Below are 20,900 nucleotides of genomic sequence, written 5' to 3'. Positions count from 1 at the left end.
ATTTCTGTACTTTTTGAAAAAAATACTCAATACTTAGTATTCTTGAGTAAAAATAATGAAGCTGTTTTTTAATCTCTTTATTTTTTATGCCTAGCGTTCCTCCAGAAGCTTAGCAAAATGCTTTATAATCTAGCTGTGTAATAATCAGATCCAGAATTTTATACTCTTCATATCCCAAGCATGCAGCCAAAGGCAGTTCAGAAATGCGTGGGTATTGAGCCAAGCTCCTTGTGAAAGCAATTCTTGCTGTGTTCTTTCTTGTCATCAAATGGAGTGAAAGCAGTAGCTAGATGGAGACCTGGACAGGGGCCAGGTTGATAAGTGGGGAGGCCACTGGAGATCAGAGCCTTGCCTAATTATCATTGTAGAAGACAGAACAGATTTGTTTGGTATTTCCCCAGCCAACATTAATAGGTTTGTTTGTATCTTACCTCCACGGGCTTAAAACAACCCCAGCCTTTTTTTAATGCTGGTATATTTTCTTCTTTCTCCTTTAATACATTATCTCAATTAAATATCCTCCTATAAAGGATCTGATTAGTAAATTCACACTAATAAACTGATAATGATTTTAATAAGACCCGAATAAGTTCTTACTATCCCAGAAGGATATTACTCCTTAGAGACACTGCTTTGATTCAAAGAAATAAACAATGATAGAATTTTATGTAGGTGGAAGATGATAATTTTTACATATGATTTGGTTATAACCTAGAGAAGCACATGAAAATAATGCTTAGAATTAAAAAGATAGATTGGATAAAATAAGAGGAAGTTTTAAAAATCAATGACTTTCTTATATACAGCTTTATACCTAACTAAAAGATATAATAAAGAGAGGGTATGGGATATTCTTTACTGAATAGCAAAAAAGAAAGCCATATACCATATCCAGAAATAATCCTCCAAAACATTTTTGTGTCCTATAAATAAAGCTACAACAATATATTAAGAGGTAGAAAAAAAGAGTTCAATTTGAAGATTTGTACAGGAAGACTGATTTTGTCCCTTAAGAGGTTAATTCTTACTAAATTCATTTTTTAAAAAATCCTAATATATAATCCCTAACAGGATTTCTGTCTTTGATGGGTGTGGGACTTGAGGCAAAAAATCTGATTTTCATTTGGAAGAATGAGATTAACTAACAACATTCTGAAGAAAAATATAAAAAAGAAGGATTTGTCCTAAAATACCTAACTGTTGCGGTTAAAATATCAAAGTAGTACGAGAGTTGATTGACAGAGTGATAGAATAAGTAATCACCCTAGAATAGATAGAATGGGTAAAGTAGATGGATAGATCATACTGAAAAGTAGTCATATTTCTATCACTGCAATCACAAGGGACTCATTCCTAAAGGTTTCTCATAATTCAGTAACTCATTTGAGATGAACACTGACTAATGGCATTTTTATTTAGCAGTGGAGCAGAAAGAAGCCCGAAGTCCCTATCCCAATTCCCCGAGCTCACTATTATAGTGCACCCTACATTCTCTCTGCAGTCATCTGGCTGCTGAAGCCAGGTCATCTGGACTTATAGAAGTGACACCACTGCCAGTAGATTTTAACCCCAGACTGATGAGACTTGCTGCATAAAATGTCCAGGTCCCTCATCCTTAGGGTAGACATTTCCAAGGAGTGAGGTCTACCATGACTTAGGCTTAAACTTTGCCCATAGCAGTAGAGTTTTATAAGGCATTCTTCCTTGGTCATTTTCCATTTCTCTTTTAATTCCCCATTTGCCTACCAGTGTTTCTTCAGGTTACCTCTCAAATAAACCACCTCCATTTGAATTTTGAGGGGAGAGGGAGGTGTCTTCTGGGGAAGCCCAAACTAACCAGGTGCTGTTTACAGGGCTTCACAGACCAGAGTTGCACAGGGCAGGGTCATCATTTAAGAATACACAGCACTGTGCTATAGGCACCCTGCAGCATGGGGACATAGATGGTCTATCGTTTTTTCCTACTTCTCTTTTTGCAATTACCATATTCTTCTGAGATTTTAAAGTGTAGGTATTGAATTTTCTGCTCAAATGATGCTTTGCTAATGTTTTCATATTCCTGTAATTCAAATTTATAAAGAAAAATGTACCTTCAGTTTGTGTGATTACAGTGAATTCACATATTAGTAAAAGAAAGAATTATGTGATAAATGGTGCTGGGACAGTTGGTTAATTATTTGGAGGTGAAAATCAAGTTATCCCTAACCTCATATTAAAAACATGAATACCAATTGATCAATGAATTAAATGTGGTTTAAAAACACTCTAAAGCAACTAGAAAATATTGCAGAATATCTTATCTTAGGGTGGAAAGTGACTTTCTAATCATAAAAACAATGAAAGAAACTACAAAACATTGTTAGACCTTACTACATAAAATGAAACATTTGTGTATCATAATTAAGGAAAGCTAAAAGGCAAATTATAGAGTGTGAAATATTTAAGAAGTTTTGATAGGGACCTCTCTGTTGGTTCAGTGGTTAAGTGTACTGCAGGGGACATGGGTTTGATCCCTGTTCAGGGAACTGAATTCCACATGCTATGCGGAGCCTCCACAAAAAAAAGAAAAAAAGAAAATGTTTTGACAAAGGGCACTAAACACAATATTAATACTATGAACTTTAGAGACAGAAGTTGATAAATTCATTGGTGTAAGATGTCTTTGCTTTCCAGTTTTGAGGCCTTGGGGAAACTAATTAAACATGATAAATCTCCATTTTCTTATCTGTTAAAGTGACATAATAACATATCTACTCATAAGGTTGTTTTGAGTTTTAAATAAGATTACCTAGATAAAGTACTTTGCAGAATGCTTAGGAAATGGCAAGAGTTCAATAAAGTCTAACTCTAAGTATTATTATCTTTATAACTGGTTTATGTCTTTTATAAATGGTGAATGTTTACAGCGTTATTTTAAAAAATAAACATGTCTAGAGAACTCATAAAAGAATAGGAACAATTTACAAAAGAAAAGATTCAAATGATTAAGTACTAAGCATTTATTCTAAGCACTTCACATGCATTAGTTATTTTAATACTTATAACAACCTTTTGAGATAGGTACTATCAGTATATTCATTTTTAAGAAATGAGGAAACTGAGGCACATAGGGGTTAAGGAACTTGATTACACATCTAGTATTACTATATTTCTATCTCAAGGAGTTTCAATGATTATCAAAACATAATTTGAAAATTCCTTTACATGATGCAAAGTACCAAAAAGCCACTTTTAACTATTTCTATAATAATAAAATGCTTTAAATGTTTTTTGGTATAAATTGGTTAAATTATTTCCTTTTTTCCTCTCTAGACTTTGGAATAATGTAAAAATTAAATTTGGTTGAGTGACTTGGGTCATTCTTTTTGGTCTACTTTCTCCTACTCAAAAAACTGAAAATATTTGGTCTTTGTGGAGGAGGAAACTGTGTGACTAGAAATAGGAGTGGGAGGAAGACTCAATAATTAATAAAAGTTTTTTTCCAATAATGATCTAAAATATAAAAAAATATTTATGACAAAACTAATAAAATGGAAAACGGGCAACCTAAACATCAGAAAGAAATGGGAGATTATGTAAGGAAAATTAATCTACTTGATAAAAAGTGCCTCAAGTATAGGGAAGTGCTTTGTTATTTAGGTGCAGATGACAGCAATAGGGTCTAAGGCCAGAGCTCAACAGCATCAACAAGAACTTCCTGGACTCCTTAGATACCTGTCATAGTCTACACCAAACAGGACAGCAAGGCTGAGAGTCAACATTGGAGGTGGTGGGGATGGAGTGTCATATGGGAAAGTTACCTTGATTCAACGGAAGCCTGCAAGTATACAACCAGAGAAGCTTTCCCAGAGGTCACATAGCAGAAAGACTCGGAGACTAAACTCAAATCATCAAAGCTTAGGATGTGTTGAATCAACTTAAAATGAAGAGTGAGAAATGAGAGAAAGAGATTGGATAGGTTTATACATTAAGGAAAGGGTAGAGAGTTGGAAGGACCACTATATGTGAATTCTGTGCTATACATTTTTTTCTATGTCTTATCTTTCTCTCTGCCTTGTCAGTCAGCTGTTAGCGTAATTACAAGGACCAGAGTTGAGAGTGAGCAAGGAACTCAGCCAATGAAAAGTGCCTGAAGTCAATAAATTCTTATGTTATAGGAGAGACACAGGGGCAAATATTTCTGGCCACAACTGTAACTTGCCCAATAGCTGGCTGAGCAGTTGTAGATTTTATCTGCAGAGGTCTTGTGAGCCAGAATGAATGTCACCAGTGGGTGGGGAGCAACTTTAAAGCCCATGAGCATTAAGTATCTCATAAATATTTGGTTTCTTTTTTGCCTCATAAATATTAGGTAAAGTATTAAGTTTTAGTGTCTCATGTGCCATATGAATATTTGGTATTTTGTTCTTTATATCTCTACCTGTATTTATCATTATGTCCTTCTTATTTTATCTATGTCTAATGTATCTCACAGGTTACTAACTTACAATCTATGCTTAATCCTGTGTCTCACAGCTACTTTTATACTTACTGTTTATATTTAATAGTTCTCATGAGTTTCACTGATTCCATTTGCTTTCCTTGTCTTCCATAGAAGAATTGAATATTCTTAAATAATACACTAAACATACCTAACAAACACACCTTACAGGAATGAATCAAAGGTTATATTTAGGGAAGACAGCATTTGTGGAGATTATTTCCTCCTCAGTGTGATATGGCTCTGCAGGAGCTGGCAAAGGGTGAATACGGTATTTCTCTTTCTTTTTTTTTTTTTAGTGGCAGGGCCGGCGCGCGGGGGGCCCTGCGCGAGCGCGGAAAGCGGGCGGCCCCCCAGCTGCAGCAGCGGGCCCACGGCGGAGGCCACTCTCCTTAGGAGGGCGGTGGCCATGTCGTGGCTGGACCTGGAAAGACCGCGCCCGGCTCAACTGTGGCGCGCGTCCCCAGCCCGTGCGCCTGCCGGTATTTCTCTTTCTTGTGGGTGATTCCTATATTTCTTCTCAGGTGAAATACTCTGAACTCCCTGTACCGGTTTTCATGGATGACTTACAGATAGTGACTGAAGAAGACTCTACATAGCTTAGACTTTTGAACCATTCATTTTATAAACTGTTTTATGTTATTTCTTCTTTTATCATCATATCTTAACTGTAACTAATGAATTATTTACTTTAAGTTGGTAAGTCTTAACTAGAAAAACATGGCAGAAAATCAGAGTGTCAGGGGATAGCAGGAAGTATGTTCACACAGACTTTTCATGCAGATGATTCCTAAATTATTCAAGGTAGAATTAAGACTTGCCCACAGAATTTGATAGTGAGTAATGTGTAAAGCTGGGATTCATCCAGTATCCTGGTCTGTAACTGACTCAATGCAGTTGACTTCTGTTTGTAGTTCAAGTCATGCATTTGATTTTGACCATTGAGTACTGTAAATTCCAGCTGAACTTTAATTAGTGGAGTTTTAATATAAAGGAGAAAAATCCCCACTATCATTTACAGTATCAGACTTTCTTCTTTGTTTTTCATCTTGGATCATGGAAATCACCAAAGTTTTACTGTTGTGTCTTGAGATTCTGATCTGAGGGGGTAGTGCTAATCCAGCATTTGGCAATATTTGTTTGCTCAGGCAGTTACTCTGTACTATGTTTGTCACACTAAGACAAATAAATTTAAAAAATAAATATTTAACAATTTGCAGTTCCTTATCCAGGTAATTTAATAATCATCTGGAGACTGTTATTAAGGCCAGAACCGCAAATGTCCGAAAGCATAAGTGGCAAAATACTTTCATGAAAACAGGTGCCAGTTTCATCACAGGGAATCCTGACAGAGCCAAAAGCTGCACTATCAGAGCTCCCATATGGTTTTAATTCTAAAAGCTGGCTTTAAACAAGGTTCTTTTTATTTTTAATTTTTATTAAAAACAGTTCGCTATGTTTTAAGTGGGTTTTCTACTCAAAGATTATGACAAAATATTCAAAATGATTTTTAAAGTTTAAGGATTATATTTCACAATAGTTTGATAATAAAACTGGCTTTGTAAACCTATGCAAAATAGATGTTAATAATGTGTTTATGTGATAATATATTTTAGTATTTTTATACTGAATAGTAGTTTTTCATAGGTGGAAGGAAGCTGTGTGTTTCTGGGGTGGGGGAACTACAGAGGAATAGAGATTTCAACACAAGAAAGAATAAGTAAACATAAGTATACATAAATTGCATCATGTGTAATTTAAATTCAGAGATGTCAAACAGTTTTTATCTTTGTTTCCCCTACAAAATTTAACACAGTGTTTCATACGAGGTACTGCTGGGCATTTATTGAATAAATAAATGCAGTATTTTATCTTTATTTTATCCATATTTTTACAGAGGATTTTCAGAGAAACAGGAGGTTTTCTTTGTCTGTACAGTTCTACCAAAAAAAAAGCAAATGAGCACAGTCTTTCGGAATTTCTCCAACAACAGTGAGGGTGGGAGGAGGATTATCTATGAGCATAAGATGACTGGAATCTCCCCAGAACTAGAACTAGAAATTCCCTGTATTATTGTACTAGGAGAAAAATGCCAATTGTGATACTCAGATATTATTATACCCTACTCTCTTCTACTGACATTTATCTGCATTACTGATCCCCAGCAGTTTTTCTTTCTTCTTGATATTGCTTCTTGCCAATAAAATATTTGGAGGAGTGCTCATGTTCAAATAATTGGCCCATGGAGAGAGAGCTTAGGTAACTGGAGAAAGGCTCACGGAGAAGGTGGAATTGACTTGGACCTTGAAGGGAGACAGGGATCCAGATAGGTGAAGGAAAAAGAGGATTATGAGTCGGGGTGAGCATCAGTTGATCAAGATAGGGAGGTCCCACAGCTTAGGGTTTGTGATTGCAGCTTCTGCAAAATTTGGCTGAATATATATAGAGTAAGGTTATATTGTGGAGGGTCTTTACAAATAGCTGGGTTAGTTAACATTCAAAAAATCAGTAAATGTAAATAACCATATCAACAAGCTGAAAGAAAATATGATCATGTCAATAGATGAGGTAAAGACATTTGAAAAAGTCAACAACCATCAAGAGGGAACTCTTTAGCAAATGTGGAACAGAAGGGAATTTCCTCAAGTTGATAAAGAGCATAAATATAAAAGTCTACAGCTCATAACTTACTTAACAGTGAAAGACAAATGCCTTCACCCAAGAGTTGGAAACAGCAAAGTGCATATTCTCATTATTCTTATTCAATATCGTACTGAAGGTCCAAGCCAGTACAGTTGGGTAAGATAAATAAATTAAAGCCATACAAATTAGAAAGGAAGAAATACTATCTTTATTTATAGGTGACATGATTGCCTAAATGGGAACTCACAAAAAACCTAAAAAAGTGCAAAAACTAAGAAGTAAGTTTAGAAAAATCATAGGATAAAAGGTGAATGCACAAAAATCAATTGCATTTTTCTAGACTGAGAATGGAAAATTAAAATTGAAACCTAATTTAAAAAATTTTTTAAATTGAATTAAAATATAAAATGCATAGGGATAAAAGTCTACAAGCAATAAATGCTGGAGAGGGTGTGGAGAAAAGGGAACCCTCTTACACTGTTGGTGGGAATGCAAACTAGTACAGCCACTATGGAGAACAGTGTGGAGATTCCTTAAAAAACTGGAAATAGAATTGCCTTATGACCCAGCAATCCCACTGCTGGGCATACACACTGAGGAAACCAGAATTGAAAGAGACATGTGTACCCCAATGTTCATCGCAGCACTGTTTATAATAGCCAGGACATGGAAGCAACCTAGATGCCCATCAGCAGATGAATGGATAAGAAAGCAGTGGTACATATACACCATGGAGTATTACTCAGCCATTAAAAAGAATACATTTGAATCAGTTCTAATGAGGTGGATGAAACTGGAGCCTATTATACAGAGTGAAGTAAGCCAGAAAGAAAAACACCAATACAGTATACTAATGCATATATATGGAATTTAGAAAGATGGTAAAGATAACCCTGTATGTGAGACAGCAAAAGAGACACAGATGTATAGAACAGTCTTTTGGACTCTGTGGGACAGGGAGAGGGTGGGATGATTTGAGAGCATGGCATTGAAACATGTATAATATCATATATGAAATGATTCGCCAGTCCAGGTTCTATGCACGATACTGGATGCCTAGGGCTGGTGCACTGAGAGTACCCAGAGGGATGGTATGGGGAGGGAGGTGGGAGGGGGGTTCAGAATGGGGAACACGTGTACACCCGTGATGAATTCATGTTGATGTATGGCAAAACCAATACAATATTGTAAAGTAATTAGCCTCCAACTAAGTAAATAAGTTTATAATAAAAAAATAAATAAAAAATGCATAGGGATAAGTCTAATAAAATATGTGTAGGATTTTTATTTTGAAAACTAAAAATCATTGAGAAAAATCAAAGACCATCTAAATAAGTGGAGAGATGTATATTGTTCATGTACTAGAGGAATCAAGATTGTAAAGATTTCAATTCACCCCACATTGATCTATATATTTAATAGAGTCCTGATTAAAACTTCATCAGGCTTTTTTACAGAAACTGAAAAATGTATGTTATAAAATGCATGTGGAAAACAAAGTACTAAAAATAGCCAAAGAACTTTTGATAAAGAAAAACAAAGTTGGAAAATCCATAGTGATTTCAAGATTTATACTCTAAAGCTAGAGTAATAAAATATTGGTAAAGGATATACAAATAGACAAACAAAATAGAATAGAGACTAGAAATAGAACCACATCCATGTATGGTTGACCCTAGAACAACATTTGAGTTTGAACTGCTCAGGTCCACTTATACATAGACTTTTTTCCATAGTAAATACTGTAGTGTTTCATGATGCATGGTTGGTTGAACATGCAGATACCAAATCACAGACAAGAAAGAATCGTGCACAATGAGGGCTGACTATAAATTATGCCCAAATTTTGGACTGTGCAACTGACCAGTTCCCACAACCCCTGCATTGTTTGAGAGTCTACTGCAGTCAATTGATTACTATTTTTTTTTTACAAAGATACCAAATTTATTTAAGGGATAAAGAATAGTATTTCTAAGAAGTGTTGCTAGAATAATTAGCCTGAAAAAAATGAGCACTGTATTTTTTAAGAATTTAAAAATGGATTGTATATCTAAAAGTAAGACCTAAGTTTATAAAAATTCCAAAAGAAATATGATAAAACTGTTTTGACCTTTCATAGGGTGATTTCTTAGCTATGAGACCAAAAACATGAACCACAGAGTAAAAATGTAGACAAATTAGGCTTCATCAAAATATGAAATTTATTTTCTTGAAAGAGTCTGTTAAGAAAATGAAAGAAAGCAAGCCAAAATGCTGGGAGAAAACATTTGATAAACACCTATCTTAAAAAGGATTTACACCCAAAGGATATATATAAAGAAATCTTTTAACTCATTAACAAGAAGATAGCCCATTAAAAACAATAGACTGAAGGCATGAGCATACATTTTACCAAAGAAAAGATATAGGAACGGTGTGTTAATTATCTATTATCACATAATAATTTACTAAATAACTTGATTTCTTAAAATAATAATAAAAATTTGTCTCACAGCTTTTGTAGATCAAGGAGTCAGTTTAACTGGTGGTGTTTAACTGGTGTTTAACTGGCGCAGTTTAACTGGTGGTGTTTTTTTTTTTTGACTGGGGCTGCAGTTAATTGAAACCTTAACTGGGGTTTGAGGATCTGCCTTCAGAATGGCTCACATGGCTGACAAATTGGTGCTGGGTAATTTAGTGTCTGCAGGCCTGAGTTCTTTATCAGGTGGGTCTCTCCATAGGGTTTTCTCTTTAAGCTTTCTTTTTTCTTTTTTTAATTTAGCCTCTATGTCCACTATGTGGGAACTTAGTTTCACCACCAGGGATTGAACCTTTGGCATGTGCAGTGGAAATACAGTCCCTCCACAGGGTTTTCTGAATGTCCTCATTATATGGCAGCTGGCTTACCTCAAAGTCTGTTAGCTAAGAGCAATCGAGGAGGCAACAGTGGCATTTATGACTTAGCCTCAGAAGTCACGTTGAATCATTTTCATGATTTGATTCATGAAAATCAAATTTGCTACAAAGCCCTATTGAATTTAGGAGAAAAGTACATAGAGATGTGAATACCAGTATCTCAGGGTCCTGTGGTGGGGGGCGACTTGGGTGCTGACCACTGCAGATAGCAAAGAAGCACTTGGAAAGAAGTTCTCCACCTTTAAACATTAGGGAAGCACAAATTAAAACCACCAAGATAGAGCAGTACACAACTACTAGAAGGGTTTTGAAAAACCTGACACTACGGCACCATTTGTTGAAGAGACTTGTCTTTCCAACATAGTGTAGTTTTGCCTCCTTTGTCATAGATTATTTAACCATAGGTGCATGGGCTTATTTCTGGGTTTTCTAGTTTTCTATCCTGTTCCTTTGGTCCATATGTCTATTTTTGTGCCAGTACCATAGTTTTGATGACTGCAGCTTTGTAGTATAGTTGGAAGTCAGGGAGCCTGATTCCTCTAGCTCCATTTTTCTCGCTAAAGAATGCTTTGACTATTTGGGGTCTTTTGTATCTCCATACAAACTTTGAGTTTTTTTGTTTTTCTAGTTCTGTGAAAAATGCCATTTGTAATTTGATAGGGATTGCATTGAATCTGTAGATTGCCTTGTGTAGTATAGTCATTTTGCTAATATTGATTCTTCCAGTTCACAAACATGGTATATCTTTCCATCTGTTTCTGTCTTCTATATCTTTCATCAGCATCTTACAGTTTTCAAAGGACAGTTCTCTTGTCTCTTAGGTAGGCTTATTCCTCGGTATTTTATTTTCTTGATGTGTTATTAAATGGAATTGCTTCTTGAATTTCTTCTGATATTTTGTTGTTTGTGTGTAGAAATGCAATAGATTTCTGTGCATTAATTTTATAACCTGCAACTTTACCAAATTCATTGATGAGTTCTAGTAGTAGTAGTAGCATCATTAGGATCTTCTATGTATAGTATCATGTCATATGCAAACAGTGACAGTTTAACTTCTTTTTTTTTTTTCCAATTTGAGTTTCCTCTACTTATTTTTCTTCTCTGATTGCTGTAGCTAGAACTTCAAAAACTATGTTGATAAAAGTGGTGAGAGTGGACATCCTTGTCTTGTTCCTAATCTTGGAATACTTTCAGCTTTTCACCATTGAGTATGATGCTAGCTGTATGTTTGTCTTTTATGGCCTTTATTATGTTGAGGTGTGTACCCTCTATGCCCATTTTGTGGAGAGTTTTTATCATCAGTAGGTGCCAAATTTTGTCAAAAGCTTTTTTAATGCATCTATTGAGATGATCATGTGGTTTTTATTCTTCAGTTTTATTGATATGGTATATCACATTGATTGAATTGGGGATGTCGAAAAATCCTTGCATCCCTGGGATGAATCCCACTTGATCATTGTATATTTTAATGTATTGTTGGATGCAGATTGCTAGTATTTTGTTGAGGATTTTTGCTTCTATGTTCATCAGTCATATTGGCCTGTAGTTTTCTTTTTATGTGGTATCTGTTTGGTTTTGGTAACAGGGTGATTGTGGCCTCATTAACATGAGTTTGGAAGTTTTCCTTCATCTGAATCTTTTTGGAATAGTTTCAGAAGGATAGATGTTAACTCTTCTTTAGATGTTTGATGAAATTTGCCTGTAAAGCCATCAGACCCTGGACTTTTATTTGTTGGGAGATTTTTAATCATGGTTTCAATTTCAGTACTTGTGATTGGTCTGTTCATATTTTCTATTTCTTTCCTGTTCAGTCTAGGGAGACTATATCTAAGAATTTGCCTATTTCTTCCAGGTTGTCCATTTTATTGGCATACAGTTGTTCATAGTAGTCTCTTATGATCTTTGGTATTTGTATGGAGTCAGTTGTAACTTCTCTTTTTTCGTTTCTAATTTTATTGATTTGAGTCCTCTCCCTTTTTTTGCTTGATGAGTCTGGCTAAAGGTTTATCAATTTGGTTTATTTTTCCAAAGAACCAGCTTTTAGTTTCATTGATCTTTTTTAAAATTAATTAATTTTTTATTGAAGGGTAATTACTTCACAGAATTTTGTTGTTTTCTGTCAATAGTTTCATTGATCTTTGTGATTGATTTCTTTGTCTTTATTTTATTTATTTCTGCTCTAATATTTATGATTTTCTTCCTTCTAGTAACTTTAGGTTCTATTTGTTCTTCTTTAGCTAGTTGTTTTAAGTGTAAAGTTAAGTTGTTTATTTGAGATTTTTCTTGTTTCTTGAGGTAAGAGTATATTGCTATAAACTTCCCTCTTAGAACTGCTTTTTATGCATCCTGTACATTTTGGATCATTGTACTTTTGTTTTTATTTGTCTCTAGCTATTCTTCATTTCCTCTGATTTCTTCAGTGATCCAGTGGCTGTTTAGTAGCATGTTGTTTAGCTGCCACATGTTTGTGTTTCTTAGAGGTTTTTTTTTTCTTATTTACTTTTAATCTCATAGCGTTTATTTCTAATCTGATAGCCTTGTAATCAGAAAAGATGCTTGATATGGTTTCAGTTTTCGTAAATTTACCAGGGCTTGCCTTGTGGCCCAGAATGTGGTCAGTCCTGGAGAATGTTCTGTGTGCACTTGAGAAGGATCTGCATGCAGTCTGCTGCTTTTGGATGGAATGCTCTATAAAATATCAGTTAAGTCCAACTCATCTAAAGTGTCGTTTAAGGCCTGTGTTACATGTAAAAAAATGAAATTAGATCATTCCTTAACTCCATGCACCAAAATAAGGTCAAAGTGGATTAAAGGCTTAAATGTGATACCAATAATTAAAAACTCCTAGAGGAAAACACAGGCAGAACACTCTCTGACATAAACCACAGCAACATCTTTTTTTGATCCATCTTCCAGAATAATGGAAATAAAAACAAAAATAAACAAATGGGTCCCAAGTAAACTCAAAAGCTTTTGCATAGCAAAGGAAACAATAAACAAAATGAAAAGACAACCCACAAATCGAGAGAAAATATTTGTAAATAATGTGATTGATAAAGGATTAGTCTTCAAAATTTACAAACAGCTTATGATGCTTAATAGCATCAAAACAAAGAACCCACTCACGAAATGGGCAGAAGACCTGAATAGACATTGCTCCAAAGAGGACATACAGATGACAAATAGGCACATGAAAAGATGTTCAACATCACTAGTTATTAGAGAAATGCAAATCAAAACTATGGTGAGATATCACTTTTACGCTGATCAGAATCATTAAAAAGTCCATGGACAACAAATGCTAGAGAGGGTGTTGAGAAAAGGGAACCCTCCTACACTGTTGGTGGGAATGTAAATTGGTACAACCACTATCCAGGACAGTATGGAGGTTCCTTAGAAAACTAAAACTAGAGCTACGTATGATCCTGCAATACCACTCCTGGGCATATATCCAGGGAAAAAACATGATCCAAAAGGATACATGTACCCCAGTGTTCATTACAGCACTGTGTGCAGTAGCTAAGACATGGAAGCAACCTAAATGTCCATTGACAGAAAAATGGATAAAGAAGGTGTGGTACATGTATACAATGGAATATTACTCAGCCACTTAAAAGAAAAATAATGCCATTTTCAGCAACATGGGTGATGTAGAGTGTCATACCAAGTGAAGTAAGTCAGACAGAGAAGGAGAAATAGTGTATGACATCCCTTATATATTGAATCTTAAAAGAAATGATACAAATGAACTTACAAAACAGAAGGAGACAGATTTGGAAGACAAACTTAAGGTTTTTTGGGGGATGGAATAGTTAGGGACTTTGGGAAGGTCTTGTATGCACTGCAATATTTAAAATGGATAACCAACAAGGACCTATTATATAGCACATGGAACTCTGCTCAATGTTATATGCTGGCCTGGATGGAAGGAGGGTTTAGGGGAGAATGAATACATGGATACATGTACATGCAATGCTGAGTCCCTTTGCTGTTCAGCTGAAACTACCTCAGCATTATTAATAGGCTATACCAGTTCAAAATGGAAAGTTTTAAGTTTTTTTTTTTTTAAAAAAGAAAGAAACACCTGACACTACAAACTCCTAACATCGACGCAGAGCAACTGAAATACTCATCTGTTGCAGCTGGGAATGTAAAGTGGTATAACCGCTTTGCAAACCAAATTGGTTGTTTCTGAAAACAACTGTACTCTAACCATTTGACCTGATAGTTCTACTCCTAAGTAAGTGTGTGTATGTGTGTGTGTGTAAGGGCTGGTAGGTAAGTGATGGAGATTTTTCCTGCTGTGATTTTTCTTCACCATTTGTCTCTCTTTTATTCTTGAACCACCTACACCCATCATAAAAACTCACTGATATCTTTACCCGCCATCATTTTAAAGAATGCATTTACTTTCTCCTCATATCTTGGAAGTATGTGGGTTTTTTCATTCTATTGGCTTTTGTTTTCAAATGATTTACTGACTAATTAGGCCATTATCTACTCATTACCAGAATAGAGAGTTAAGATATATGCTTATTATTACTATCTGACTAAAGAGCTAGGAAGAAGCTTAAATTGCATATATTTCTTTGATTAATAAAGGAAATTTAAAAGCTGACATAAATAGCTACCATTCTGGTTAAACAATTTTGACTTAAAGAGCCCTACATATTTTTCTTTACCCAAATAGAGTCAATGTCATTAAAGGACAAAATAATGAAATCTTAAAGCTTAATAATTGGCCTATTCACAAATTCTCCACAGACAAAAGAGAGAACTGTGGTCTTTAAATGTTGAATAATATTCTGTATTTGTAATTTTGAAAACAATAAAAACCTTAGTCAAACCAAAGGAAGTGAGAAACTTGCCAAGTAAAAAGTAACCAATATTTGCAAAATCAATTTTAGATTAAGGTGAATATTTTTTATGCACAGTAACCTCATACATATTAAATGTATTAAAAATGAACTCAAATAGTTATAAAATATAATAAACATTGTTGAAAATGTTTTCAATACATGTTTTTTTGTTGTTTTCAGATTCTCTGGTCAGGGGAGAGGGAGTTTAAGTTACATATAACATCATTTTTGAGAAGAGTCTGATAGTATTTTGATATTTGAGAGGAAAGAAAATGGCACTGTTTCAAATTATATATATAAATGTATGCATATGTGTGTGTGTGTATACATATATATGTATTCTCTAGAGTGAGAGTCACACTTTGTTCGAATTAAGACAGACATACCTAGTACTAGTCATTGATCCCCTCTGGTTTTCCTGACCCAGGCCATAGCCTTATGTGTTATGAGCACTAATCTATGATGAAGCCTCTTTCTGGCATGAGCCAGGCATCAGACTTCTGTGTCTCCCAGGTACAGGGACTACATTTAAAAGGTCCTAAGGGTTCTCTTGAAGTCCCACTAGGCTGTTAGTTGGAGGGAGTATGCTATCCTAGCCCCCAAAGAGAGCTGAAGTGGAGATTCAAATACAGGTCCCTCAGAAATTATTTTTAACAATAACCATTTCTTCCTGTCTCTGCCTTCTCTTATATCCTACTTGGCCTGAGGGGTCCAGAGTCCCAGAATATGTTCTCAGTACCACTTTTTTTATACTTGGGTTTATCTGACTCCTATGTACATGTATATGTGTTTTCTTTCCTTTTTTTCTATTCATTGTTACTGTACAGGTTGTTTTCCCTTGCCCAAGTCAACACTAAAGCAGAAATACTACCGAACTAAGTGAAAAATTTAGAGGACTAGAGATAAATTTGAACACATGACTATAAAGCTACTTTGTTTTTTTTAAAGATGAGATAAAACTAGATCTGGGATAAGGGAGAAAGGAGTGACATAGATATTTTTCCAGAAAAGCGTAAACAAATATGATTCCTCAAAGTAAGAGGGAGCAGAAGGGTTTTCTACTCCAGTGACCAGGGAATGGAAGGGAAAGGATGTTATACCTAGTTGTCTTTGATAGACAGCCAACAGACCTGGATACTTGCAAGTGTCTCTGGACAAAGAGGGAAAAGAGAAATTGTATACTTTGGTGGACATGATAATGTGAGGAGAAGATTTAGTCCTCTGACCAAGATGCAACTTCACAGACCATGTTAGGAATTTTCCAATTAATTAGGGCTGTGGTAGAGATTCTCTGCTATCTCATATACCCACACATATATCTACATGCCTTTAACTTTTGAGCAGAATAGAGAGTGTTTGCTGTGCTTAGTCGCTCAGTTGTGTCCAACTCCTTGTGACCCCATGGAATATAGCCTGCCAGGCTCCTCTGTCCACAGGGATTCTCCAGGCAAGGAAACTGGAGTGGGTTGCCATGCCCTCCTCCAGGAGATCTTCCCAACCTAGGGATCGAACCCAGGTCGCCTGCATTGCAGGTGGATTCTTTACCATCTGATCTAACAGGGAAGCCCAAGAATACTGGAGTAAATAGCTTGTCCCTTCTCCAGGAGAACTTCCCAACCCAGGAATCAAACTGGGGTCTCCTGCATTGTAGGCAGGTTCTTTACCAGTCGAGCTACCAGGGAAGCCCAGCGAGTGTTTAAGTGACAACAACAACAACAAAAAAGAATTATAGATGGGTAACAGGAATAGGTAATAGAAATTTCTAATGTGGGCTTCCTCTACATATACTGAATATGTTAGACTTGTTTGAAAGAGTTATTGAGGTCAATTTTGTTTTTTAAACAATATGCCAGGCAATATTACTTTGATTTTAACTATTAATGTAACAAATGACAGACAGATTTTAAGCACAGTCTTTTCAAAGGGGCATTTCTGAAGGGCTCAAAGAAAATAGAACATTACTGACTCACTCAGCATTTAGTAAGTAAGTACTTGGACTGAGTTTTCAGTATCAGGTACTGACTGCTGTACAAGAGAAAGTATAATTTATAACTTTTGGTTTCCTGATGCTTACTTATACTGTTTATGAAAATTGATTCTTAAACTTTGGCAGGCATCAGGATTACTTAGAGAATTTGTTAAAACTGCTGGGCCATTTCAGATTCAGAAGATTTGGTGTAGAGACTAAAAATCTGCATTTCGAACAAGTTTTCATGTGACACTGATGCTATTGGTCAAGGAACTACTCTTTGAAAATCATGGACTGATAAAGATTATCCTTAATTTAACAGAATGTTAAAAAAAATGTTGTTAATGGCAAATTAAGATTTTCTTTAGTGGATAATTATTATTCATGACTTTAATGATGGTTAGAATGTATTTTGTAGTCGTAACAATGGAAAAATAGCATGAAGTATGACAAAGCCCAATAAAGAAAGTGTTTTCCTCTCACTATTATAGACAGACTTTTTTCCTTTTCTTTTTCTTTTCTTTAGCAAACTTTAAGCAATTCATTGGAAGAAGTCTAAACAGCACTGTGCCCTAAACAATGCACCAGTCCAAATAAGTGCTGAAGGATTGCAAAGTTGAAAGTCAAGGTGCCATTTGTTTTTCTTGTGCAGCCTGACACTGCTTCTAATTATGATCAAAATATTCATATATAAATAACAAGATTAGAAGGAAATATGCCTATATTGCATTTGGGCTTATTTTGATAATATAGAAAGCATTACCGCAGACATGGTTTAAAATTTTTCAGCTTTAGTTTTGTCTGGCCAAGTATTTTGATAAAGTTAGAATTTAGTCTAAAAGTCATGGAATGGCAAAAACAATGGGTTTGTGAGACCAGATTTGGGGTTTTATCCAATTTTGGTGGACATCTGTAGTGACTTTTAGACTATACATAAGAATTCTCTTCAACTTAATTCTTTCCTTGTCAGCTGTATCTAGTCAGTCTCCATGTTCTCGCTAATCTTCCTCATAACAGTAGCTCTTGTTCCCTTTTGTCTACTTTTGTCTAAACCATTATTTCCTCATGAAAATTCTCCAAGCTCATTTCACTGATTCCTCTTTGTCATAATTTGAAATACTCCCCTATTTTACCTTAGACCAATGCAAACCTTCCCAATATAAACAGTTCTCATTTTGTTGGCTCCTTCTCATCTGCCATTATAAATGGCAGATCTCTCACATTCAAAAATAGTTTACTTAACCAATCTCCTCCTATTGAATACTAAAATTGTTAACCATTGTTTCATGTTTGGTATCATTTCTTGGTCATTCATTTTCTCATTGAACATAAGAGCTATGACTGTGGCACATTCTTGGATGGGATAATATCCACCCATTAAAACTATAGTTTAAATCTTGACATGGAAAAATGTTTGAAATGTTTTTGAAGAAAAAGTCTCTTTATACTATACTATTTATGACATAGTTCTTTCTTGATTACAAACGCACACACATAATATATGTCAGTGGTCAACTCTAGGTGGTTGGATTGGAAAAATATTTTAATTTTAATGTCTAGGTATTTTTGGATATTTTACAACAAATATGTGTTATATGCATAATAAGTTATAAAGGGCATAGAAAAATAAAATGAAAATATGCCTATGCGTAATAGTGATTGCTGTTAGGAAGTTAGATTTTCAATTTTTTCTCCTTTTATATACTTCAGTTTTAGTACTAAATAGTATTTAAATTGATTATTAAATAGCATTTAAAAGTTGAATAGCATTAAAAAATCAATATTTAATATTATTATGTAGTATTTATATTTAGTATTAGAAGGGATAAAATTAATGTTTAAAGATTATATTTAATTTATGTTAGTATATGCCAAACCATGTGTAATTCCAATAATAATACTTTTCTGTGTAAAAACTTTAGAGCTTGCTTTTTCCTTGTAACCGAATTTCGAATTGCTTAACCAGGGAAGCAAGCTTTCCATAGACCATTACCTGCAGATCACTGTTTTTCATTATCCAATGCTGCATCTCAACAAGCTTTCAATGTCCTTGGATAGAATCCCCACTCTTTTCTACTTTACCATTCCTTTACCGCTCCCTGACCTTAACTTTTCTGCATGTCTACACTCATCTTTTCTGCAAAGCCTAGGCCAAATGCTAATCTCCATGGACCTATGTTAGTCTAATTACAACATCTGAGTGCGCTTAACATTTTGTTTTTCATTTTTAGATTCCATTCAATTCTTTCTGTGTAGTTTTTCTGTGCATATATTAGCTTTTCAACTTTATTTATTGCACGTGTTTTTTGGTTCATAAGGACATAGTTAAACTAGTAAAACTAGTTAATTTAATAAAATCTGTTCTCACAAAGCATATCGTCAGTAATTTATGGACTGAAAAACAAATCTGTTTGTGAATCTGGCCTTGGCCGCCTATAGGCTGTGCGCATTTAGACATGATGCTTAACCTCGTGTGCCTTCATTTCCCTTGAAAAATTGACAGAAATGATATTTAGTATTGCTGAAGAATTAGTGAGATAGTTTTATAAATAGCACATTATTTATTTATACAAATTATCTGCTATAACATCAAATGTTATGGTTTAGCTGAAACAGATTGTTTTCCCTACTAGGGTTCAGTTGAGGACAGCAGTTGTTGGCTGAAGAGGAAGTTCTGAATATTTCAGTACAGGGTTTCCTTTGCCAAGATAGCTCCAGTTGTCCAGATAACAAACATGAAGTGAGATGAGATGAAGTGAGATCCTAGGTTCCTCTCCCATCTGTCACACTGGCCAACATTTAGTCCTATAACCACATTTAGCTGCAAAGGAGTCTGGATGGTTAAGTCTCAGCTGTGTGCTCTATTCAAACTCAGGGGGTGGGTCCTTTTGCCAAGGAGGGAAGAAAAGAATGAGGCCAAATAGCACTCCTACCAAAACCAGTATTCTGAGCCTAAAAGACTGTAACCCAAAGCCAAATGAGATGAATACTCAAAAACAAGGGCCTTGTTAAACCTGATGGCCCATTTGATCTCTCCAGTGAAACGTGTCTATCTATGCTACACATGCTTCCCTAGTAGCTTAGCTGGTAAAGAATCTGCCTGCAATGCAGGAGACCCTGGTTCAATTCCTGGGTTGGAAAGATCTGCTGGAGAAGGGATAGGCTACCCATGCCAGTATTCTTGGGCTTCCCTGATGCCTCAGCTGGTAAAGAATCTGTCTGCAATGCGGGAGACCTGGGTTTGATCCCTGAGTTGAGAAGATCCCCTGGAGAAGGGAAAGGCTATGCACTTCAGTATTCTGGCTTAGAGAATACTGTATAGTCCATGGGGTCACAAAGAACTAGACACGACTGAGCGACTTTCACTTTCATGCTACACATACCTTTTCCCTCAAATTCTTACAACTCTTTAAAGATAGGGAATTTGTCAACATAACTTATTTAGCTGGCAGTGTATTCCCTCATCTGCTTTACTTTCTTTTATTATTTTTTATTTAAAATTTATTGGAATATAGTTGCTTTACAATGTTGTATTAGTTTTTAGTGTACAGCAAAGTGAATCAACCATGCATATACCTATGTCGTTTGGTTGCATCCAGCTTTTTGTGACCCCTTGGAGTGCAGCATGCCACACTTCCCTGTCCTTCAGTATCTCTCAGAGCTTGCTCAAATTCATGTCCATTGAGTCAATGGTACTGTCCAACCATCTCATCCTCTGTCACCTGCTTCTCCTCCTGCCCTCAATCTTTCCCAGCATCAGGGTCTTTTCCAGTGAGTCAGCTCTTCACATCAGGTGGCCAAAGTATTGGAGCTTCAGCATCAGTCCTTCCAATGAATAGTCAGGGTTTTCATTTTCTTTTAGGACTGACTGGTTTGATCTCCTTGCAGTCCAACAGACTGTCAAGAGTCTTCTCCAGGAGCACAGTTCGAATGCATCCCCTCTTTTTTGGATTTCTTTCTGATTTAGGGCTTCCCTGGTACTCAGACTTTAAAAAATCTGCCTGCAATGTGGGAGATCTTGGTTCGATCCCTGGGTCAGTAAGAACCCCTGGAG

This window comes from Bos indicus, chromosome 4, assembly GCF_029378745.1.
Source record: "Bos indicus isolate NIAB-ARS_2022 breed Sahiwal x Tharparkar chromosome 4, NIAB-ARS_B.indTharparkar_mat_pri_1.0, whole genome shotgun sequence".
Taxonomy (NCBI): domain Eukaryota; kingdom Metazoa; phylum Chordata; class Mammalia; order Artiodactyla; family Bovidae; genus Bos; species Bos indicus.
The sequence above is the reverse complement of the archived record's forward strand: the minus strand, read 5'-3'. Positions refer to the sequence as shown.